The sequence below is a fragment of the Oryctolagus cuniculus genome, chromosome 1 (genome assembly GCF_964237555.1).
Source record: "Oryctolagus cuniculus chromosome 1, mOryCun1.1, whole genome shotgun sequence".
In the NCBI taxonomy this organism is placed as follows: domain Eukaryota; kingdom Metazoa; phylum Chordata; class Mammalia; order Lagomorpha; family Leporidae; genus Oryctolagus; species Oryctolagus cuniculus.
Genome location: NC_091432.1, coordinates 204,772,087 through 204,798,193, shown reverse-complemented (window position 1 = coordinate 204,798,193; position 26,107 = coordinate 204,772,087). Strand labels below are relative to the sequence as shown.

At 42.8% G+C, this 26,107-nt stretch overlaps 1 protein-coding gene and 1 long non-coding RNA gene across 5 annotated transcripts in view; one reads left to right on the top strand and one right to left on the bottom strand.

Moving 5' to 3' along the window:
• The window catches only part of PLPPR1 (phospholipid phosphatase related 1), a 347,574-nt gene extending 322,884 nt beyond the window's left edge, over positions 1–24,690 (bottom strand). Inside the window, exon 1 of one of the 3 annotated variants that reach the window (XM_070054945.1) lies at positions 24,632–24,690. The gene's annotated coding sequence lies outside the window, so the exon portion shown is untranslated. Of the gene's footprint in view, positions 1–12,634; positions 13,010–24,631 lie in introns of those variants that run through there. The other 2 variants (XM_051856156.2, XM_051856164.2) reach the window with 2 other exon arrangements.
• LOC138844864 (uncharacterized) lies at positions 13,047–16,217 on the top strand. 2 transcript variants are annotated; one of them, XR_011381265.1, is made up of 4 exons: positions 13,047–13,179; positions 13,267–13,559; positions 13,748–13,864; positions 13,979–16,217. It is a non-coding gene; the product is annotated as an uncharacterized lncRNA (long non-coding RNA). The 2 variants fall into 2 exon arrangements; XR_011381263.1 differs by having other exon boundaries at positions 13,267–13,864.
• Positions 24,691–26,107: the final 1,417 nt, after the last annotated feature.

Here is a 26,107-nt window from a genome sequence, read left to right as displayed (position 1 = left end):
TACATCACCTCATGGTGGATGGCAGGAGCAGGAACACATGTGAAAGGACCAGATCACATCACAAAACTAGAAGCTGAGAGGTTGGGATCCCATCATCCCTTCCAATGGCATCTCTCCAGTGACTCAAGGACTCCCCATAGGCTCCGCCTCTTAGGGTCCACCACTTCTTACTGCTACACTGAAACCAAGCCTCCAACACATAAATCCCTGAGGGACACATACATCAAACCCACCCAAACCATAGCATCTAGGAAATTATAATTCTATTAAATTTCCTTCTGGTTAGAAGCATAATCATTTAAGTAATAGTAGTTTTCTAAATTCAAACAGAAATAACTCAGAGTAATTTTGAGGATTAAGAAAAAACTTCAAGTTTCTTGCTATATTTCTTGAAGTTCAACAGTAGGTTTATTTAAAAGCTGAATCTGTTATAAAGACAATCTACTATTATTTTCAGGGTAAGAGGGGAAATCAAGCATCCACAAGAGAGAAACTCCTAGTTGATAGATACTGTATTTGCTACAGAAGGATGCAATAGGCCAGAAAAATGGTGAGACAGAAAGTATTCTGGAAATGATCCCTATGTGCTTTCTGAAGGAATGAAAGGAAAAAGAAGTCCTGTTCTCATGAACTTATCCCTCTGGTCCACAACAAAGAATCTTAAATTCAAGGACAAATTATAGAAATAGAGACTCACAGCAAAGGTGAGAGAAGAGAGGAAGATTCCCTCCTGGATGAAGTTTCATCCTTTGGTTAAAAACCTTAATGTCCTATTTGGAAAAATCTACCAACATGCTGACAAAATTCTCATGTATTCTACTGATTTAAGGCTTCTTGCAATGTCAGGAGATCCATTTGCTTGGTTCTGAATGAGTTTCTCTTCCTTCAATTCTTCTTCTATAAATTCTCTTTTTTTTTCCTCTAGAGGCATAGAATTTAGTTTTTTACTATTTGCATTCAGACTTGCTTTTCCTGATGATACCTTTAAAGGCTGACACCTTTTAAGAGTGTCGGTTGCCATGTTATCTTTTAACATGGTTCAACTTTTCAAGAACTTCACATTTCCCTTCAATTGGTCTGATAAATTTCCTCTATACAGCTGACATACCAGTGAAAATTCCTGTTCAAAATGAGATAATTATAAAACATCCAAAGATGAATGCCCCCTAAGAAATCAAGTGGTGGAGATCTGAGCTTATATGTTTCAAGTAACCAGACTCTTACCTTATACAGCTTCCCCAGCAGAGACTCCAGGCCCAGGGTTTCTGGGTGGTCTACGGTTTTTTCATGACCCCATAGTACTCCACAGAGCTACCTTTGGAAACTGCACCCCAGACCAGACAGAGCACAACAAACCACACAAATCCTTTCTTTCCCCACCTTTTACTATGTTTCTAAATTCTGTGATTCATAGGCCAGTAGTACCCAAAGATGAGATTCTGAAAATGATCTGGCAAAGTTTGGAGGCCAGCAGTATAATGGGTCAAATTGTCAGTCTCTTGGTTTAAGTCTTAATTGTCTTAAAAGAAAAAAGAAAGTTAAGGTGTTTTGGAAGAAAATATGATAACCCAGTATTTAAAGCTTAACATCTTAGTGGTTCTGGGTGCTATATCAGCTGCATGTCATATGTATATCATAATAATGAAAGATAATAGTGGCTATAATTCATTTAGTTCTTACTGTATCCTCTAAGCTATGTTAAAGCAAGTAATTTATTTATTCCATACAAAATTTGTGTGGGAAGAGGAGTATTTTCATTTTCCCATCTCACAAACGAGACAGCCGAGGCTTAGAAAAGTCAAGCGATTGGCCTAACATCACAAAGTTAGTGATTAGCAGAGCTGGGGCTAGAACCCAGCTACATCTAATTCCACAGTCCATGTTCTTAATGTACCACATGAGCAGGGAAGGAATGCATAAAATCTGTTCTCCTTATATTAATAATTTTTTTAAATAATCGGAATTTTACTTTTGTTCCTATCATGGTCAAAAACCATCAGTTAATAAGAGTTCATGACTTGATTAAAGCTGGCAGGTAAGATGCACTGTTTTGGAATTCACTCCTAAAGGTTCAAGATGGCAAGAAGTTAAACAAAAAAAACAAACATCAGTGGGTTTGTAAACACACACTCCCTGGGAAACACAGGTCCATCTCATCTCAACATTACAACTAATTATTGTCTAACTTTAAAGTGTTATTCTAACACGATGATATCAGTCCCTGGAGGAAAAGATGCAGCATGGGTAAGTTTAGATAGGCAGGTGGATGTGGGAAGTTGGGGAGACAATCTCTGTAGCAACATTTACATAAAGCATGATTTTTGGTTTTCCAGGAATTCATTGCTCAAGCAAATATGTGTTGTAAGCTCCCTGCTTCCCTATTCCTGGAGTTTTACAGTCAGGTATGATGGAGCCAATACTGGCTTGAGAGGCTGGAACGTTTGCCTCTCATCCCAGCATCTCCAATCTCCAATCCAGTTGTGGACCTAGGAAAAGTCACCTAACATCGATGGATCTGAACTTTCTCATCTGGAAAAGAAAACAATTGAATAGACTGCTCCTATCAGTCATTCTGTGAACTGGGGAGAAATTACAGTTATTTGCCTTAAGTTCAAAATAAATTCCTTCATTATTTTATCTCTTGTTAGGATATGAACACTTAAAAAGCACATGGTGTAGTAGGTGGCTTCTTAGACGACATTCAGAAATATTTGTTCACTGGCTATGTCTACACAATATATACAAGGACAGATGGCAAAGGACCTGAGATATGTCAGCTGAGCTCTATTTTAAGATAGAAATCATCACTCTTCCTTCTCATACAATAGTAGTACTTAACCAAATGTTTACTAATCAAAAGAAATGGCTTCTACTTAAAACTGTAACTAAAAGTAAATAATAAAATAATGGGTGAAGTATAAACCTACCTTTAAAAAATAAAATTTAAATGTTAATGGGCTAAAAATATTGAACGAACATACACCAGAAAATTCACAGGAGGTTTTTGTGGGGAAAAGTTTGGGGCAGAAATGTGACATTCACTTTCTCTACCAAGCACTTCATTATATCTGCATTTTATATATCATTGTAATGCATATATAATTGGTTTGATTTATTTTTCAATTGTCAAGATGCTATAATTGCTCCAAATTAGTCTGATCAAAAACTGTTTGTTACATGCTACATGTCAACCCCTGTAAAACACCAAAAGATTTCCTCAAAGCTAGAAATACTGCGTTGTTTTTATACTGCAGAAAAAAAATAACACACAGAAAGATAATGTTTTTTCTGTTAATACAACTGTGAGAGGAGAGGTCTTCCCTGTTTTTTCCCTTAGTTCCATAACCCAGGGACAGAAGGTGGCAAGCTGATTACTAGAGCATTTGAGTATGTGGGTTTGCCTGGAAGCGATAGCTAGCAAAGGCTGGAAGATGCGAATGATAATAAAGCATGCTTGGCTTGTAGCGCAGGGAGCTGAACAGCAGCCCTCTCAACCAGATATTATTCTTGTTAATTGTATCTGATTCCACTTGATTATGTATTTCATTGAATTCAAATGTTGGTGAAGGGAGGGGTCACTGCTCCACGCTACTCAACAGAGACTCAATAAAAAGGACACCCAGAAACCCTTGACAGTCAGTCATCCAAACACATTACCCCTCATTGTGAAAGATTTGCTTCAGTAAATATGATCACCTTTCCCTCAGTCGGTGTCTGCGAGCATTTCTAGAACACTTGAAGCCATAATACCCAAAGAAAAAGCCCTTTGTAACATAATGGAGGCAATATAAAATATATGCTTTCATGTCATGTAAAAATTTATGACATTCACACAAAGAAAGGTATTTCTATCCAATGTGTATGTATCTCTTTTTTCTGATGTAACTGATGAAGGAGGAAATAACAGCAGGATGCAGAGTTGACTGATGGCTTCCCATCCAGTTAACACTGACAAGCCTCTGAAGTTCACCACCCAAGATTTCAGGAGCGGCAATAAATTTATGGGGTGATCTGAAACTCCAAGGCTTTGCAAATCAGAAGCCTCAAGTGGCATGAGTATAGGTTTTGGATTCAGAACCAGGTTTGAATCCAACTCTAGCTGCGAGAGATTGGGGTAGCTAACTCACCTTGCTGAGATGTGGTTTTCTCAGCTGTCAAGTGAGGACATAAACATCGATTCTTCAGTGTGTTGTGTAAATGAAGGAGATACTTGTGAAGCCTCTTCTATAGTCCACCTTGCATAATACGTAGAGGTAACCACTCAAAATTTTCTTCCTTTGTCGCTTTTCCTTATTTCCAGCTATGTTCCTTCTCCCACTTATTCTTTTGTTTTGGGGGAGGAAGGGAAATAGGCAGAAATAGCCAGAGTCACTCATTCTACCTCCTGATCTCAAATCTTCAAAATGGGCCAGCAGTACCATAAACCAAAACTAGCTAAGTTGATGGACAGAATAATTTTCTCCTCTTTTTTATCTGGGGTCTTCCATTAAATATATATTATTTATATATATATATATATATATATATACACACACACACATGTAGAGAAATAATCACACACATACATTTATGAATAAAGAAAATAAATGAGACAATCTCTAAGATTTCTTCTAGCCCTGACATAGACAGACACAGATGACAGGTAGACAAGAGCTTTTCTTTCTATGCTTCTAGCCTGGCTTTTACAATATGAATGTAATGATTACTGATTTGCAGAACAGCCAGGTCATGAAACATTCATTAGCTATGCAGAATGGTATTACTTTCGATATTTTCAATTAGGGCTCTTACCACACATATTATTATTATATTCTTTACCAGTATTGGAAGGCTAGGAGGTATATTTTCCTACCATTGTGGAAAGAACAGGGCTAGAACTAGGGTCAGAAAGGAGAAACATCACATCTGCATTGCACATAAAATTTACATGGGTGTAAAAACACTCAATAATAAAGATAAACAATATTTTTAAAAATTATACAAGTGAGGCCGGCGCCGTGGGTCACTAAGCTAATCTTCTGCCTGTGGTGTCGGCACCCCGGGTTCTAGTCCCAGTTGGGGCACTGGATTCTGTCCCAGTTGCTCCTCTTCCAGGCCAGCTCTCTACTGTGGCCCGGGAGGGCAGTGGAGGATGGCCCAAGTCCTTGGGCCCTGCACCCGCATGGGAGACCAGGAGAAGCACCTGGCTCCTGACTTCGGATCGGCGCAGTGCGTCAGCCGCAGCAGCGCTGGCCATAGCAGCCATTTGGGGGGTGAACCAACGGAAAAAGGAAGACCTTTCTCTCTGCCTCTCTCTCTCTCACTGTCTAACTCTGCCTGTCAAAAAAAAAAATTATACAACTAAGTGCTTGGCACTGTGGAGAGTCTGGATCTGAAATCGAGACACATGGGTTGCTGCTTCAGTTCTGACACCACTTAAAGCAGAGGCCTCTGGAAAATCACACAGTTCTCAGTTTCCCAATCTATCTTCTTTGGTTTTAGCTAGTCAGGAGATATATTTGAAAATCAGAGCAACAGAAAGAGAGGGAGAGAGAGATTTCTTCCCTATGCTGGTTCACTCCTCAAGTGCCTGAAACACCCAAGAAAGCCCTGGAGCCAAGAAATCCACCCAGGTGTCCTACATGCATGGCAGGGACCAAGTATTTGAACCATCACCTGCTGCCTCTCAGAATGCACATTATCAAGAAGCTAAATAGGAAGCAGAGGCAGGACTCAAACCCAGGCACTTCAACATGGGATTTCATTTGGAAGTCTGACAGCTTCCTGGGAACTTTTCCACTTGCAAAGTCTTAGTTTTTCTTTATCATAAAACTGCATTATTTGTGGCATCATCAATGACTCAAAAGGGTAGGATACATTCATTCAGCCATTCACTCCAAAATGTTTTTTGAACACTTTTTATGTGCCAGGCCCTATAATAGGTGCTGAAAATACAAATTTGGAGACCACTGGGAAAGAAAAGAAGCCAACCTTAGTGTTATGTGGTCAGGACAACCTTCTGAGGAAGTTTCTGTGACCTACAGGATTAAAGGAGTCTGGCAAGAGGAGCCAAGAAAGGAATTCCAAAAAGAACAAATAGCACTACCAAAGATCTGAAGTTAAAAATGCAATATCTCATTGGAGGAACTGTAAGCTGACTATCGTTGAAACATAAATGGGATGGATGGGACCAAAAAATGAAAAGTAGCTTTTGATTATGATGCAGTAATAAAAGTATTTGGCAGCATGTAATGCAAAGAGCACTAGTTATGCGTCAGACCTGGTTTCCAGTCCAAGCCCTGCTACCAATTAGCGAGATGGTGGGCCATCCATATGCACTGGAATCCTGTTTTAAAACACACCACAAACTTTTCCAGAAATAAGGACACACTTAATTTCCTAAGTAGTGTTCTAAACCTCACGTATGAGGTTGAGTTTATCTGTCTCAGTACCAAAGGGGTGGTGTAATTCATACATGCAGTCACTTATCCTAAAACAATTTTCCCAACAGCTAAGTCCCTGTTGTGTGATGCCTATGAGCCTGAAGAATATAAGAATCAGCCTAAAGGCAAGCAAACTTCCAGCCTCCCCAGACAGGTGTGAGAAGGAGGCAACAAGACAAATGTTATTGGCTGACATTCTCAACACATATCTACTCCACCAGCAGATGACAGCAGAGCTGTAATATTGTGTCTAATGATTTAGTCCCTGCACTTGGGAAGACAGGATCAGAGTCAATTATTTATAACCAACCAGAAAAAAAAATTATGCAAATGCAAAAGCAACACCATCTCTAGAGTCCTGAGCATAAAATCAAAGCTTTATGGTTTTCACACCACTACAATCATGTGTAATACCTACCACTTATTGAACACTTACTCTATGCCAAGCTTTGCAAACTGTTAACTTGTGCAATGCTCATAATCCTATGCAATGGGTTCTAGTAGTATCATCTGTTATTATTAACATCAGGAGTAATTTCAAACACATAGAAATAAACCCTGTGCCCAAAGTAACAGGGATGAGAAGTGGCAGAGCCAGAATTAAAGAATGCGGAATTGATTCAGAACCAATTCAGGCAGCATCTTAACTCTAAAGTCATGCTCTCAGTCACTGCACTACATAAACAAGCAAGACTTCTTGGCCTGCCCAAGTGTCTCCACCAGAGTAGAGCACTCAGAAGATCCTTTAGTTCCCAAGACACTCAAGGAGCTGAAGTCTTTGGGCTCCAGTAAGCACCTCCATCATTTAGTTGCAGGAGAGAAAAGCATCTATCTGTTCTCAATCCATCTTTCCAAGCTCTCAAGCAGCATCCTTCTCCTCCCTACCTCTCCTCTCCTGCACTCATTTCTCATGCTTTTTATTCTCCAGAGACACTAGCTCTTCCCATCTGCCATCCCCTGATAAAAACTTTCTCACAGCTCACTTGGCTTCTCTTTATGGTCCTGTAACTCGCTCCCTTGCCACTCTGCCAAAGACTGACAGGTACACATGGCCTGTTTCTTCTTATCCTCTCATTCCCCACTCAACTCTGCAATACAGCTTTGAAGCACACTGTTGTACTAAACTTGATTTCCTAATGTTTGCAGAAGTCCTTTTTATTGTCTTTCCTCACTTTCCTAACTTCAGTCTTTTCAATCTCTGGTCACTTAAAATCATCCTAGTAATTTACTTATTTGATGAAGGGAGATAGTTAATAGGATTGCAAAATTGGCTTTGAGACCTAACCCTGACACTTACTGGTATGTAACTATGGACCTGCAGTTGGAACCACTTCGTGTCAGCTGCCTCAGGCATAAAGTGGGGAGAGGCATCCTAGGTGTGCGGGGTGAAGCAAGATTCCATACACAGGAACTCACACCAGGTCTGACAAGGTCTGGATTGCTCCGATGCAATCTGACCACCCTTTCATATGATTTCCTGGAGCGTTTGCTTTCGGGCCATTTCTTTCCAATGTGTCCTGAGCAATTCCTTCCCATGCTCTCAACTGCTTGTTTCTCTCCTTAATCCTTAAATTTTGCTAAATGCTGAGATTTTGTGTTTGGCTCCATGGTCTCCTGCTCTTTCTATCCTCTTCTTCAATAAAAACAGTGATTGACATTTACTGTGAAATTAATGTATACTCAGATCTGGATGTTCCAGCTTTACCCCAAAATTAACTTCTGCCCAATAGCTTCATGTGTTTTTCCTCCTTGGTCCATTCCCTCTCCTCATTCTTCTATCACCATTCATCCAGCTATCAATGGTCCAACCCAAAGTACCATCTTTGATTCTCTGCCTTCATGTTCTATAGTCAATCTGAAAACAAATTCTCTAGGGGAAATTCTCCACTCTGACAGTTCTTATGGGATTTTCAGAGTGGAATTCAATACACACATTTAGGCTGGGTTCAGTAGGGAACCTAGTTGATGACTAGTACATGGTACATGGGTGGTCTGGCCCTTGTGGGATGTCAAAATATTATGAGTTAATTAAATGATACTCTGTTGCTTATAGACTCCCAGTACAAGATTATTTCCAAAGTTTCACAAAGTATATGAAGCCAGGAAATTCCAAAAAATCAAAAAAGAAAAAGGATTCACATTTACACCAACCTACTATGTACCAGGAATTGTATTAAGTTCTGTAGTTTCCAAGGTGCAGTGAATATAAATTTTTAAGCATTAAAAAAGTACAGGGGCAGGTATTTGGGGCAGGGGTCAAGCTACTGATTACACACAGCAGCCCCTATTGGATTGCCTGGGACTGTGTCCTGGTTCTGCTCTCCATTCCAGCTTCCTGAGAGACAGCAGGTGATGTCTCAAACATGTGGGCTCCAGCCACCCACATTAGAGATCCAGACTGCATTCTGGGTGCCAGGTTTCAGTTGAAGAGTAAAACAATGGATGGGAAATCTTGATCTCTCTTTCTCAATCTCTTGCGCTCTCTCTCTCTTTCCCTCTCTCTTTCTAATTAGTTTTAAAAATATGCTGTCACAAGGCTATTTCCCAGTGGCACTTCAGAGGACCACTCTTCTTCATAGGGGTGACTAAGAAAATGTGTTCTTATTTGGGACTGTGGTTTCCCTGGAACATTTCATTACTGTCCTCCTAAAAATTGATCAACTTGGAGAAATGGAAATCATGAGTTGGCTTCTGGTATACTAATGCAGGAATCATTATTTCATGACTAGACTTCTCATTCACTTATTTAATCATTTATTCAGTGAGTACTTATTGAGCCTCTACTCTGAACCAGGCCAGTGCTGAGTGCTGAAGATGTAGCTGTGGATGCCTGGTCTTCACAGTGCTAAACAGACAGCTATACAAGGGATTGCTGGAAAAGTGGTGGGGGATGCAGGAGCACACAGCAAGAGGCCCTTCTTAGACTAGCAGGCTTCAGTTTTCAGACTTGTTTCCCAGATACATAAATCTCCCTCCAATGCAGCTCTACTGCCACCACCCTCACAATTTCACACCACATTCTACTGTCCACAATAGGCTCCCTGCCTCCAGTCTCACCACCTCCAATTCCTCCTCCACACTGTGGTCACAGTCATCACTTTCTAATTCAAATCTGACCATATCTGAAACTTTCCCACTCTCCCAGTGCTCCTAGACCTTTGTATAACATCAAAACTCTTAGCTGGGGCTGGTTCCATTCACTCTTGATTCCCGTTTATTTCTCTGGCCTGATGTGGTGCCACTCCAAGGAGCTAGGAACCCAACTGCTCTTGCTGCAGCTATATAGAACTACTTTCAGTGCTCACATTTTTTTCCTGCCTGGAAATCCCTTTTCTTCTCCCTGTCCTTTTTCAAGACTCAGCTCACATCAACCCCCCCCCCCCAAAATATCTTTGTGATTTTCTTACTTTCTTTAGGTGGATACTCTCCCTTTGTGTTTCCATAGCATACTGGGCACATCTCAATGAAGTCCCTCACTCTACAGCATTAGGTGTTGATCAGCATTGCCCACATGCTGCTCATCCTTGTATGGTTCTAACCACATAAGATGACTTAATGTTAGCCTCATTTATCAAGTGTTCACACATTTCCCCCGCCTGGAATGTCCTTTCTATCCTTTCCCACCTGCTAAAGACTATTCACTTTTCAAAAATATCTCCATGATCATCTGCTTAAATCCCCCAGAGGAAGAAAAAAACCACTTACATGTCTGTCCTATTGGCACTGGTGTACTCTAAAATTCTAACAGTTAATCGGATTGCAGCATATATAGTTAAATACCTGTATCACCCTTTTGAAGCCTAGAACTATTTTTTTTACTTCCTTATGTGTTTTTGTCCCTCTAGACAATGCACGTTTTCTGGATGGAGGAGAGATTGCAATATAGCGTACATGTTAACAGCTCACAGTAGAGTACAGAGCTGTCCTAGATGTGACTAGATTGCACAATCTGTGCTGGCCAGAACAATGTTATACACTTTTATATGGCCTTCAGTGGGAAATACAGTTTGATTGAGCAATAAGTGCATGTGAATAGAATCTGAATATCATCAAAATGATCTTGCAGATCATCTTGCAGATGAGGGAAGAGAAGGAATCCTATCATAACAGAGCAAATAAAGAGTTCAGTAGAAAGCAAAAAAAAAAAAAGACACCAATCTTTTCTTTCCAAGATTTGCAAAGAAAATGAAAATGTTCACCATGAAACAAAGGACATATGCTTACAATTATTTTTAAAACCCCTCTATGCCAATTTCAACTTAAAAATATTTCTAGAAAGGTCTTTACTTCACTGGTTATTTGAAAAATAAAAAACTCTCAGATTTCTATCTTACTGAATGCCCTTTTTAAAAAAATCACAGAAGTCAAGATGTTTGAATACTGTGCACCACTTTCTCAATTGCCCTCTTTTCTTCCTCAAGAATGTCTTTACCTCTGGTTATGCCGATTTATAAGCCCAAGTCTCCCTTATATGGGGAATTTCTCAAGTAATTCCTGTGTATTAGGCTTTCTCCCACTTCAAAGGAGTCACACAAACTGTTAAAAATTGAAAAAGGTCTCCATTCCAAAGAGCAGCAGAGATGGCTCCGTGACCTCTGCTGACAGTAGTCACAAGAACTGGATCTGAGTTTCCAGGGTCTCTCTGTCAGCTTCAGTTGGGCTTTCAGATCCCTACGCTTCTCTTACAAATTCAAGGCTCTAAGATACAGACGAGCCAAAAATGAACCTCTTCCCATTCCACCTTCCAGGCACAAGCAAACAGAGATGGAGAAACTTTGGCCGTGGCACTTTCTAGACCTAAAGAACAAATTTGTGATTATGCGGAGGTTAGCCCAGAAATCAAGTTTTTACGCTTCTCATGTGACCTTCCAGACATCTCCAACCAGAGTTGCCCCCTGTGAATAGGAGCTGCCAACCACAGAAGCAGAAGGATCACACGAATGCCGAATGCCGTTAAGGCTGCGCGGCCCCAGCCTTGCCCTCCACCTCTTCCTGCCTTCATGGGCCTCTGGCCACTTAGTCTCCTAAGTGACTATCGCTATCCCTCTTCCACTTCCCTTTGTCCCGGTCGTGGCCCCCTCCTGTGCCGACCCTGTCCTGGCTGTTTCTAAGAGCCCTTGCATTTCAGGCTTTCAACCCAGCTGCTGGCAGGCTCTGCACTCTGAGACTCCACCCCAGCGGGGCTGGCAATTTAGGGAGTCCTTTTCTTAGGACCTTCTCCCTTTGGGCAGCAAGGGACTTGGGACCTAGATACCAAGCTGCAGGCGGCAAAATAACAATAATAAAATAATAATAATAATAATCTTTCCCACCAAAGAGGTTAACAAGAAAAATAATATTCCCACAAAGAATAATAATAATAACCGAGAATTCTCCACATATTCCACACGTGTGTGTCATAAAACCCCGGTTCAAGAATAAAGCCCCAGCCTCCCCTGACACCGCTGCCACAGCAGCCACGGTGCGGCTCCCAGCGCTGCCGAGCTGTGTGCGTGAAGACAGCACCTTCCCTAGGGACGAGAGATCCCGGCGCCCAGCGTTTCTGGGAGGTGATTATGGCAAGCCTTTCAGTAACTCATCATTCATCCCTGCACTGACCCGAGCCTCACCCCGGCGCCTCTGGCACTGGCGCTGAATCAGAAAGCCGAAGGCTATCCCCCAATCCTCCAGGTGCCAACCCGACCACCACTACCATGCGCCCAGGGCGCAGGGCGGTGGAAAGCGAGGCTGACAGGTGCCCGCGCCAAGGAAAATCAATGGCAACGCTTACAGCTGAGGGTTACAAATCCCAATCCTCGCCCCGGGTGGGCGGACTTGGCTTCAGCTACCCGCAGGACGCCCCGGCCCGCACGCCCACCCACGCGCACACCGGCGAGCGTTGCAGCCAGGAATGCAGTCAGGAGGGTGGGACCGGACGGAGGGAGCCTCCACGCCCCCTTTGTCTCCACGCTTCCCAAATGACAGGAGAGGAAAGTTTACGAGCAGAGCAGGGGGAGCTTTCTGCTGGGTCAATCTGACACCTGGCAGGCAGCGACCCTCCCAGGCATCGCCTCTTCCCCTGCACAGCCCTGGCGCCGCCTTCCTCCGCACCTTAATACCCGCAAACCAGGCTTGGGTCACCTGCATCGCTGCGTCCGGCCGAGACCCTGCCCCCCGCTGCCCCAGCTCAGCCCCAGCCTCCTGGCGGCGGCTGCAGCTGGCGCCGCACTCACCTCCCGCGGCGGGGGCGTCCTCCCGTGCGCCCTACTGGGCCGTCCGGCTCCAGTCAGCCAGGAGCATTCAGGCGGCGGCTGGAGGCACGCTTGCCCCGCGCTGCTGCATTCCGCCTGCGTGGGAGAGCGAGCCGGCGGGCGCGCGGCGCGGGCGTGTACGAGTGTGTGTAGTGCGAGTGTGCGTGTGTGCGCGAGCGCGGGGCGGGGGTGCGCAGGATCACAGATCCCCCTTGGTGCCCATCCCGCGCACAGCCTCCTCCTCCCGGCGCTGCCGCCCGCCCAGGGTCCAGGTTTCAGGATCTCCTGTTTGTTTAATGAAAGGAACGGAGCAGAGGCTGGCTGGGAGGGGACGCGCGCGGTGGGGGCGGAGAGGCGGGGAGGGCGCCGGGCTGCGCATGCCCAGAGAAGGACACTGAGGGCTGGCTCGGGAGCCCAAGCAGCGCGGAGACAGCTAGCTGTGGGGACAGGCGAGCAGGATTGCGCCCACCCCAGCAGCCGAGGCTCCGCAGGATTCCCCGAAGGCAGCGAGGACACCCGCGGCCAAGGTGCGCTCTGTACTGGGACTCCCTGGCGCGCGAGGAGCGGGAAGCGGGTGGCGGGATCCCATCCATCCTTGGCTGTTGCTTCTGCAGGAGCCCTCAGCCCTGCCCGGCTCTCCTAGCCCGGGGTAGTTTTAGTGTTTGCACCGGGGTCCTGCCAGCCACCAGGACCCGTCTCCCCACAGCTCCGAGAGGAAGCACCGGCTTCAGGTCAAAGCTGAACTGAGTTGCACGAGGTGTGCTTCTTTCCTCTCTGCCAACTTCCACTGTGTGAAAAGCAGGAAAAGGCAACATCCTCTGGAGTCCTAAAACAGGTTGGATGAGTGGCGGGCTGGGAAAGGCACTCAGTAACCCTCAGCAAAGAACAAAGCGGGAATGGAAGGAAGGTGAGGCTCCAAGGCCCCCATCCTCAGCTTCCTTTGGAGAAGGGGTTAACTGCAGGAGACAATGGCCCTATTGAAGAAAAAAAAAAAAAAAGAACAATGGATCCATTGTTCCTCCCCCCTCCCCCTTTGCCTCCAATGCCAAAACAATTCTAGGTCTTGGTAAGTGGGGCTTCTGGCTACTTTGGTAGAGTGGAAGAACCGTCACCTGGAAGGGAGTCCAGTAAGAGAACCTGAGCCTGCCATAGCCAGCGGCACAGTAACCTGAGGCCAGGAGAGCCTTTGCCAGCGGAGTGGAAACTTCTTTGGTGAGATTGTTCTATGAGCAAAACAGGCAAATGGTTGGGGCCCATTTCAAGAGCTTCCATTTGCAGCCTCCTCCCTGTATAACCGCCTTCTCTTTTCCCCATTTTCTCTCCTAGAGAAGAAACAGCATCCAAGCAGGGAACTCCGTGCGAAGATCTCCCCACCTCCTATCTACTCATTTCCTGTCCTTCCAGGAAAGGACGGCCTTTTGGCCACCTCAGCTTTGGAGAGAGCGAAGACAGCCTGCTCTGTGCAAATCTTTCCCAAGTGTTCATTAAAGATCACCTCTGAGCACTTCCACTCTGCAGTGGAAACGAGCAGATGCCTTCTTGCTGAACTCTGACCCGTGTCCCATTCATCTTCCCAATAATAATGCAGAGTGACACTCCAACAGCAGGACAATTAGATCAAATCGTACAGCACACCCGGAGGAGAGAAAACAGCATGTCTGAATACCACCAACAAAAGCAAAGTTTAAGAGAAAAGGCTTGGAGGAAGGAAAGAGGGAAGGGAAAGTTCTTTTTAAAAGGGAAAACACCTTGGGTGGAGAGGCAGGTTCCTTGGCTCAGAAACTCATTGCAAGGAGTGGAGTCACAGCCTCTCTTTGCTTAAAGGCAAAGGAGTGGAGGTCTCCATCCACCAGTTAGGGGCTATGGATTTCTTCTGAAATGCAGCAAAGCATCTGTAGTGAACAACTCACAATACTTGGGGCTCTGACTTCTGTCCCTAGTTTTACCAGGCTTTCCCTTGGTATTTTATTCTTGGAAAACATCCAAGACAGATCTGCCTCCTTACCACATTCTGCTCAGGACACAGAGTAGGGTTCACTGGCATTTCAAGGGGTTAGCATTGGCAAGGCCAATCTGTTTCCTTGAGACAGGAAAGCCATTCTCCCTGCCAGGATGGCTTATAAAAAGCGCAAGGTGAATGAGGACTCTGAGTCCAAAAATTGGGTGAGGCCTGAAACAGAGAGGTAGAGTTAGGGCAGCTTTGCAGCCCTATTAGTGGGAGATGGAAGTAAGGGTCTCCCTTCTGCCATGGTAAGTGTCCAGGATGGCCTGTCCAAGAAGCACACTCTGCTTTACCTAAATTTGGCCTTGGGTACAGGAGAGGAAGATCACTCCCTCAAGGACAGGCTCTGTTTACCTTCTCAATGCAGAAAATACCTCCAACAATACCAAAGCTGAGGGAGACTATAAGGTCAGAATTGCAAATAAAGTGGAATTTCTTTATGGTGCTTCTGCCACCAAAGACAGTGAGTGAGCAGCTTTGGAAGAGAATTTTCCTGTTGTGGGGGAGTGAGAAAAGCACAGCAGATTCTACATGAAAAGATGGTGTGTAACACATTAACACGGTGCCTGGCATACTGCACGTGCTTCACGACTTAGAGCTATTATCATTTTGGTTATTAACATTCTCATGCTTGTGATGTTTATTTTTTAAAAGGTTGAGGAGTGAGAAGATCTTCTTTCCTAAGCTTAAACAAGTAAAACAGATGAAAGCAAAACGCCTTCCAATTTTCCTTCTGGCTTCCTCCATCGCCCCCTCACCCATCACCCTGATCATTGATGTATTCAACTCCGTGTAATGAAAAGCATGAGGCGGTGTGAAATGGAGGCTAGCTCCAGCTCTCCCCTTCCACACTGAACTCTAGACGTAAGTGTGAGAGAGCATTGTCTTTGAGTGATATGCCTCCAGCACTTTTTGCCACTCACATCTCACAGTGATTAAGGAACCCTCCTGCCTGGCAGGGTTTCTTGCTGTAACATCCCACCTACATTGGCACACCAAGCTTTGTATTTTCACTCCCCCCCCCTTTTGTCTGCCTTCTAATTTTAGCTACCAAATGTGTTACTCCTCCTAAGCAACAGAGTGCCCAAAGCCAATTAACATGCACACATCTGCAGATGGTTTCAAGAGAAATTAAAATGAAGAATTTCAATGGCAGCAGGTACTTTTAATGCTCCTTAAATTCAGATTTTACATTTAACACTCAGCCTTTCAACATAGATAAAGGATAAGCCCAAAACTTTGCACTTCCCTCCAGCAATCAAGAAAACAAGTATCAAGTGTATTCACCTCCCACATCAGCAAAATAATAGCATTGTTGCCTGGCTTTGTACAAAATTATGGATTTTTAAAGAGAACTAGCTATTACATTTTAAACAAAACTAGCTGTTCAAGCTTAGTATCAATGCAAACTAAATCCTAGAATTAATAAAATAATAAATGAAAGCATTGAACATTAAACTCTCCAGAGTTGTGCATTCTATAGATATGTCTTGATTCTAAGCAAATTAAAATAAAATAATTTCATTAAGTGATATATTGGTGAAATACTGTAACAAATCTCTAGTATGCGTGCATATATTATTTATTTTTAAAATAAATATGAATACATAATTTCCATTTGAATTGTGGCTTACCTTTAATTTGGGCAGTTTTCAAATACTATCCTAATGAGAAAAATATATAATTTTTTATTCTTGTAAAATTTCATATATCTTTACCTCTACATCTATGTCTGTATCTAGAGCTACAGCTATAGCTATCTTCATCTTTCCTGGCCTAGTAAACACAATTGTAAGGGCTATCTATTGATTTGTTATTCTCAGAATTAAAATGTTGCAGTGACTCTCAAAACTATTGGATAACTATTCCAATAACCCTTTGCATGTACTCTTGTAATTCTTAACACATCATGCTATTTTCTATGCCAGTTTTACCTGACTTAGGTGGCTATAAGTCTTTCAAGGGCAGCAATTTCTTTTTTTGTTTTATTGTTCCTGGTGTCTTGTAAAAGTAAGTGGTATATGTTCAGGAAATATTTAAAGAGTAAATGAATAAATACATAGGCAAGAATGACTTTATGGCATCACTTACAGTTGAAGAAGTCAATGGACGTGTGTGTGTGTGTGTGTGTGTGTGTGTGTTTTAAGCTTTTTTTGTGATTATTTAAAACTGGAAGTTGAGATCTGAAAGCCAAAGCAGGCTTCTGCAGACAGTTTTTATTCCCTTGAAAACATACAAATCAAGCCCATTCTAATTTCTCTGGTTTGGAAAGTGAATGAGTTTTTGCTCAAAGTGTCTTATTGTACAAAGGAAAGCGTCATGCTGGCCAACCTAATCCACCAGAATAATGGTTCTAATTTATTAAACGTTCCCCCTAAGTAGGATGAAATAGTTGATTCATTTTTAGAACTTATTGTCATCAAAATAAATAATCCAACAAGTGAAAGGACCACCCCAGCATTTCTACTGTTACTGTTGTGAATGAAAAGTACCAGGAAGAAGTTGGTTCTAGTATCATGATTGGGCATTTGAGAGATGGGGAGTGGGTAGAGATGAGGGAAGGCCAAACTTTGAAGGGTGACAGTTCAAATCACAACAATATAGGACCAGAGAAAGAACAAAGTGGACCAGGTGATTGGTATCATATTTACCTTTTCCTTTTCATTCATTCACACATCCAGTAAAAGAGTTTATTAAGAGTGATCTCCGAGAGAGAGAGAGACCCCAAGACAGAGCGACAGTTTTTTATAGCATAGTCTTCAAAGTAACAAGCCATCCATCACTTCTGGCACATGTTATTGATCACATAGACCAATCCTGGTGCTCTCCTCAGACTCTCTTCATTTTAGGGAACCCTGTGTTTCTTGTTGAGTCCTGACTGATATATATTTCAAGACTAATTGTCTTATTTATGGACTCATCTCACCCACCTTAGACCTAATGCTTGTTGCTATTTTTTTAAAGATTTATTGTATTCATTTGAAAGACAGAGTTACAGAGAGAGGTAGAAAGAGAAGTCTTCCACCCACTGGTTCACTACCCAAATGACTGCAATGGCCAGATCTGATCTGATCTAAAGCCAGGAGCCAAGAGCCTCCTCTGGGTCTCCCATGTGGGTGCAGGAGCCCAAGGACCTAGGCCATCCTCCACTGCCTTCCTAGGCATATCAGCAAGGAGCTGGATCAGAAGTGGAGCAGCCAGGACTCGAACTGGGGCCCATATAGGATGCCAGTGCCACAGGCCAGGGCTTTTACCGACTGCACTGCAGCGTCGGCCCCTCCTTCTTGTTATTTTATATGTTCTGATTTCTGTGTTTCTCCATATTCCATGATTTATATTCTGGGTTAATAATACCTAATATGACCCAGCCCCCAGGATTCACTCATATGTATAACTGGAATTACACCCCCCCTCCGGTTCTCTGTGCCTCCACAAGTAGGACTCCCACATGTACCAGTGATCTCCCACTATTTTTTTTCTTTTGACAGGCAGAGTGGACAGTGAGAGAGAGAGACAGAGAGAAAGGTCTTCCTTTTGCCGTTGGTTCACCCTCCAACGGCCGCCACGGCCGGCGCGCTGCGGCCGGCGCACCGCGCTGATCCGATGGCAGGAGCCAGGAGCCAGGTGCTTTTCCTGGTCTCCCATGGGGTGCAGGGCCCAAGCACTTGGGCCATCCTCCACTGCACTCCTTGGCCACAGCAGAGAGCTGGCCTGGAAGAGGGGCAACCAGGACAGAATCCGGCGCCCCGACCGGGACTAGAACCCAGTGTGCCGGCGCCGCTAGGCGGAGGATTAGCCTAGTGAGCCGCAGGGCCGGCCTGATCTCCCACTATTTGGTTCCACCTCCTGCTACTATCCTTGTTATCACTTCATGAACACTTCATCGGGAATTGTGAGAAACATGGTTTGACCTCCATTTGACTTCATGTTGTAGGTGTTCTGCTATTTGCATTTCCTGTCTGCAAGTGCTGCCCTAATGCAGGGGACAAGGTCTGCAGAAGTCCACCTATCTTTCTTGTTCAGTCTGTCCCATGCTGCCAGTATGGAACTTTTTACTGCCAATAGCTTACATGTGACATCAGTGTCCTCATTTTTGTCATCTTTAAGATGAGAGGTCTGAACTAATTAATCATCTCTTTTTGAAGTTTAATCCAGGTGTCAACAACTTTTGCTGTAAAGAACCAGATGGGGAACCCAGTGCCATAGCACACTAGGTTAATCCTCCACCTGCGGCACCAGCATCCCATATGAGTGCTGGTTCTAGTCCTGGCTGCTCCACAACCAGTCCAGCTCTCTGCTGTGGCCTGGGAAAGCAGTAGAAGATGGCCCAAGTCCTTGGGCCCCTGCACCCATGTGGGACCAGGAAAAAGTGCCTGGCTCCTGACTTCGGATTGTCACGGCTCTGGCCGTTGTGGCCATCTGGGGAGTGAACCAGAAGAAGGAAAACCTTTCTCTCTGTCTCTCCCTCTCACTGTCTGTAACTCTAACTCTCAAATAAAATAAATAAAATCTTTTAAAAAAAAGATGGGATGGACTTTAGACTTTGTAAACTGTATAATATCTGTCACAACTGCTTACCTCTACAGCCTCAGACAAGGCATAAAAGAATGAGAATGGCCGTGTGTGTGTGTGTGTGTGTGTTTACAAAAAGAAGTGGTGAGTTAGATTTGGCCAGCGAGCTGTAATCTGCCAACCCTAAATTCAGTCCTTCATGTTCTGCCCCTTACCTCTGCAAGGTAGTAGGAAGAAGGAACTTGAATCTTGCTCTCTGTCCTATCTGTAGGAAAATAATGAAAACCATGAAGTGTTGGTACCAGAAATCTTAGTTCATTGTCAATTTAGTGGTGATTCGTCAGTGAGCAAGGATCTCACAGTATCTTTAAAATGCACTCAGAAAATTTTGCTTTTTGTAGTTGTTAAGCAGTGGGCTGTGTTTTCCTCATGGAACAGTGGCAGCAACAGCAGCTATACTATTTTTAGCCTAAAACCAACTTATGCAGCCCTAAAAGCTTAATGAGAAGAATATTTTAAAAGAAAGTGAAAAAAAAAAAGTGTGAGCACAATATTCCTGTCTGATAAAATAGAACAGGTAAATATGTATTAATCATGACTAGCACATTAGGAAAATTGCCTCTCTGAAGATAAACAGTTTCAACCACAATAAAGGAGAATACATTCTTATTTAGGTCCTAGTGTAGGAGCAACTTCTCTACTGAGTTGAACTCACACAAACTGAGTTGCTGGCTGAGCATTTTTGCATTCAGCCAACTTAAGAAATTCTAAAAACGGCACTCCTCCAAAGTGGTCTGCAGACTCAATGCAATCCCTGTCTACATCCTAACAAGGCTTTTGCAGAAATAGAAAAATCCATCCTAAACTTCATATGGAATGACAACAAGACCCCAAGTAACCAAAACAATTTTGAAAAACAAGAACAAAATTGGAGGTCTCACAGTCCCTGATTTCAAAACTTACTACAAAGCTAATCAAAGCAATGCGGTACTGGCATAAAGATAGACATATAGACCACTGAAATAGAATAGAGCTCCCAGAAATAGACTCTCACATATGGACAAAATGATTTTTGTCAAGTGTGCCAAAACATGCAATGCGTAAAAGATAGTCTTTTCAACAAATGATGCTGGGAGATGTGCTTCCTCATGTGCAAAGTAATGAAGTTGGACTTTTACCTTAGATTATATACACAAATCGACTTAAGGTGGAACAAAAGCCTAAACATAAGCGCAAAAACTATAAAATTCTTAGAAGAAAACAGAATGACAATTTTAATATAACACCAAAGCATAAGTAACTGATGCCCCCCAAAAAGTAAATCTAATGAACTAGATAAAAACTAAAAATTTTTGTGCATCGAAGGATAAAAATGGAAGAAAATATTTGCAAATTATATAGATTATATAACTGAAAAGGTGTTAGGATCCTGAGGATATAAAGAATGCCTACTACTAAAGCAGATGAACAAAGGGGCAAAGAAACAAAGACATACAAGATTTACAAGTGGCCAATAAATCCATGAAAATATATTCCATATCACTAGTTAAGGGAATGCAAATCAAAATCACAAAATGAGGTACCTCTTCATACCCATTAATGAAGCTATGTAGAAACCGGGACTTTTGTGCACTACAGGTGGCAATGTAAAATGGTGCTGTCACCATGAGGATTCTTTAAAAATTAAAACATAGAATTATCTTGTGATCCAGAAATTTCATTTCTGGGTATGTACTCTCAAAATTGAATGCAAGGAATTAGACAGACACTTGTAAACCTATATTCAGAGTGGCATTATTTACAAAACTTCAAGGTAGAAATAATCCAAGTGTCCCCAATTATTAAAATGTATGTTACACAGTGGAATATTATCCAGCCCTCAAAAGGAAAGGAATTCTGACACATGCTATAACGTGGAGGAACCTTAAAGTCTAAACAAAAAAAAAGCTAATCGCAAAAGTCCAAATGCAGTATGATTCCACTTTTATGAGATACCTATAGTAGTCAAATTCATAGAGGCAGAAAGTAGAAAGGCAGGGGCTGTGGGCAAGCCGGAATATGGAGATAGTATTTATGGATATAGTTTCAGTTTGGGAAGATAAAAATAGTTTTGAAAATGGATGATAATTATACTGAAAAATGGTTAAGATGTTGAATTTTAAATTCATTCCCCCAATTTCTACCACTCAGCAGGCTCCCTGTCTCAAACATTTCTATTATCGATATCCATAATCTAGTAAAAAGAGGTTATCCGGTCAACCTTGAGATGAATCCTGACTCAGCCAGATGTTTTTAACTGCATACTCACAGGCCTCAGTTTCCTCTTATGCAAAATATGGAGATCAATTTATGTTAGCAAATCATGAGAACTAAATAACACAAAAATGTCTGTCTAGTAACTTATATTCAATAAATAGAAAAAATCATCCGAATCATCATTCATCATGTTTCCTACCCAAAAGTCATCTTGAAAACCTGAAGTTACCTGTGACCTCTTATTATAACTAGCTACCATGTTTTGTGAAGCAAATTCCTTTTTTCAAAATATTTTATAATTTTGGGGCTGGCACTGTGGCATAGTAGGCTGAGCCTCCGTCTATGGTGCCAGCATCCCATAAAGTCACTGGTTCATGTCCTGGCTGCTCCTCTTCTGATACAGCTCTCTGGTTATGGCCTGGGAAAGCAGTGGAAGATGGCACAAGTGCTTGGGACCCTGCACCTATGGAAGAAACTCTTGGCTTCTGGCTTCAGATAGGCCTTGCTCTGGCTATTGCAGCCATCTGGGGGAGTGAACCAGCTGATGGAAGACCTTTCTGTCTGTCTCTCCCTTTCTCTGCCTACACCTCTGCCTCATATAAATGAATAAAAATATTTTTTAAAAATTTATGATTTCCTTCTTCCTATTCTCAAGGTCAATATCAAGGTAAGAGCTTGGTTTTCTGTTCTTAGGTTAATGTAATAATCTACTGATGGATTCTGATACTTTTTTACAAACTTTTCTATTAGGATCAAACTATGGTCATCATTATTATCATTGTTCTTTTTAAAACAAAAACATTTTGTGTATTTGGTTCCAATTGAATCAGAGAACTTGAGATCAGGAATTCCAGATAGTATTCTGAGAAATCATATCTAGTATTCTGATTTTGCATATTTATATTATTTCAGATTTACTGATATGTTTGCTAAAAATACAATGGCATGGAAGATATAAAGGAAAAGCTATGATGATTTAGCCAAAAACAATTTTTCATTGTTGCTGGAATAAAACAATACATTAATATGAAAGTGGTATTTTAACTATCTAATTTTGATATGTATAGATTATAAATCAGACATTTGACTGAAACTCTTAAAGAGTATGTCTCCTAGTTACTAAGTAATCCCACAGCCCTTGTAACTAGTAGATAGATCAATTTAGCAAAGTGCCTAAACCACTTTCCTGACTAGTAAAACTACCAGGAAACTGTACACGAAGCAATACAGATCTCTTCACAAAATAACAACATTACCATCAACGGATAATCTTCATTATCAGTCACTATTCGTCCGTATAGCTCAGTAAGCCAGATTCAAAGAGGTTTAGTACCTGTTTGGGCTTGCAATAATCCCCTTTTTACCAAAATTATATCCATATTTTCCTCCAAGAAACCACCCTTCTCCAACTATGGATCCAAGTGCTTTGCATAGGGATGTAGCAACCCTCCCCACCTCCGACCCTGAGCACAGAATTCCAATCTCCTTCATCAGTTCCTGTTGCCCCGTGGTATCTCAGAGATGGAAAATGATCCAAAAGGGAAAAATCAGATTAAAATCCAGAACTTTTGCTTCCGTGGAAAAAAAAATCAATGTCTCTTTTTTACTAGAATGTTAACCAATAAAAATACTCTAAGCCTGGGAATTCCAGGAAAGAAGCCTTATTTTGATTTTTGAATCCTTGGTCCTACTATGCGTTAAAGTACACAGATGTTTCAGTTATCTGACCAGTTCATTCATTTTTTGCTTAGGACATTTTGAATTAGATTTTCTTTCCCTGAACCCATTGGAAATGTCTTTATGGATCCATTAATTTTGGCATCTCTTTAATGATAATAGCAAACAAAAAGAAAAGCATGCAAAGAATGGGAACAGTGTTTAAAGGCTCCCTATGGCCACACTGTGACGGTTTTCTAGCCCTGAACAATTTAGGCAGAGTTTCACCCATGAGCATACATCTTATTGTATCCTCTTCTTCTTCTCTGAATTACCAGATTTGAAGGCTGGCACTCTTCAAGGCTGACACCCACCACCAGACAGATGGAGCTGAGGGGGGCAAGGCAGAGGCCAAGCAGACCCTGCCAACTCATTTGGCCTCGGGCCCAGTGTTACTCTATAACCACGACTGCTGTGAAAATCCAGCTAAGGCTGGGCTGAGTTCTCTTTACTGTCAGTTTCCCCAGGCCCCTGAAGATGACAGTAGTGCTGGAACTCCTTATTCCTCCCAAGCCTGATGGTACCTGTGCCAGTCACAGCTTTGTATGGTGGGGAGGCTGTCCCCTGGGCACTAATGCAGACTGAAGCTGCCTCCCACCCCAGAGTCTCCTTCACCACAGGGATTGTCAGAGAGAGTGCCTGGAACAGCTGTCACACTCTGATTGTCAGGCTGATGTGACTGGCTTGCTGGGTAGTCCTTCCTTCCCCGTGGCTTCCAAAGGTGTTCAGATCATGAGCATCAACTTCCCAGAGAAAGAGGAGCTATTCCTTGTTCATCCTCCTCACTCCTTCTATCTTTCATTCTGCATCCAGAAGTGACCTAAAATGCAATCTGACTACATGCCTCACTGGATTAATCCTTCAGTGGTTTTTCTTAGTTTGATCTCAAGCCCCTTCATATTCTTGGCCAAGATGATCTATGAAGCCCAAACCTCACCATTCACAAATCACCCAAACCTTGTCACCTCCCAGCCACTCCAAATATACCCAATTTTCTCCCAGCAGTACATCTTACACGCTGTTCTGAATTTTCACACATAGTCTGTCTTATTTGTCTTTCACATGTCAGGTCCCACATCACCTCATCCAGAAAGCCTTCTCTTAATACCCCAAGGTGGGGGAGAGGAAGTCAAGTACCTTCCTCTGTGAATCTCACACCATATGGTAATTAGATATTTGTACATGTGGAATTATACATTTTATATAATGTGCTACAGTTTCAACATTTTTGTCCCTCCCGAAATTCATGTTGAAACTTAATTGTCAATGTGATAGAATTAAGGGGTAGAATCTGTAAGGAGTAATTAAGTTATGAGAAGTGAGCACTTATATATTGGAAAAGAGCTCTTAAAAAGAGCTTGAGAGAGTGGGTTCATTCTCTTCTACTCTTTCACCATGTGAAGACAATACAGCAAGAAGACCTTTATCAGATGCAAGCACCTTGATCTTGAACTTACCAGAAGAGAAAACAAATTTCTGTTCTTCATACCTACCTAGTATCAAGTAGTTTCATTATATACAGCAAAAACTAAGACAGCATGTGATTCCCTCTATAGCCTGTGAATAAATTGAAAATAGAAATTAAATCTTTTTTGTAGTATATAATATATTCTTAGTTTATGTTTGCTGAATGAATAAATTAATGGCATATGGATAGATGTGTCCCGCTAGTTGACTTAAGGCGTCAATGTGATGGTAAATGTCTAATTCTTATAGTATGTCTCACTTCAGGAAAATTGTTCCTGTTGTCTTCTGCTCACCCATGGAATTCCTGACTCAGTGATCATGGGTCATTCTGGCCTGGATATAGGGCAGTAGGAAGACTTTTAACACAGTCTCCTTCCATTTGTTACTTGGTTTAATAGAAAAAGACTCTTTTCTCTAGAGCATCCCATCACTTCTGCTGAACTAAATTATCTCTGTGCCCACCTCCCACAGAGCAGCATATCATGAGTGTACTCAGCACTAGGGAAGACAGCCCTGCTTTGGCACTCCAGTGTGCCAATGACATGGCTCTGCCAGTGACGCCTAGTGGCTACTGTGCCACTACATGACTGTGGTAATGGGCTTCAGCAATATTGAGAGCACTGGGACTTCAGTGACACCTGTAGTGTTGGCTCCTTGTATTGGTTTTGTCACAGAAATTAGCATCTGTGCTAATAATGATGGAATCAATGGCAATTGCAATGTGGAGGATCCCTCTTCCAGATCAATGGTTTTATCTTGCCTGAATCCAGAATTTGAGTACAATTTGTTTCTCTGTGGTAGATGGGAGGATATTTTCATCAATACTTGTGCCCTCATTGGCTACACCATAACCAACATAGAGAAGCCATAGAGTCATTTCTTCTGTCCATGAGGCCAATTCCTCTAAACTGGTATGGCCTTAGACAACATGAGAACCTCTAGCTACTGCATGGAAATAGAGCCCCAAAACTTAACCTCAAATCTTGGTTGTGCTCCATACTGGATTTGGGTAAGATCCTTCTCATCCTCAGTTTTATCATCTATAAAAATAGGCAAACCAAAGACCCACCTCATGGGATTAACACACTGATTAAATAAGACCATTTATCTCAAAGTGCTCTGTACATGTGCATTGTGATCAGCAGCTACTCTTCACAGCATAGTGCTTTACACATAGAAGGTGCTCAATAAATATGGGCTGTATGAAAATACACGAGATGGCCGGCGCCGCGGCTCACTAGGCTAATCCTCCACCTTGCGGCGCCGGCACACCGGGTTCTAGTCCCGGTCGGGGCGCCGGATTCTGTCCCGGTTGCCCCTCTTCCAGGCCAGCCCTCTGCTGTGGCCAGGGAGTGCAGTGGAGGATGGCCCAGGTGCTTGGGCCCTGCACCCCATGGGAGACCAGGAAAAGCACCTGGCTCCTGGCTCCTGCCATCGGATCAGCGCAGTGCGCCGGCCGCAGCGCGCCGGCCGCGGCGGCCATTGGAGGGTGAACCAACGGC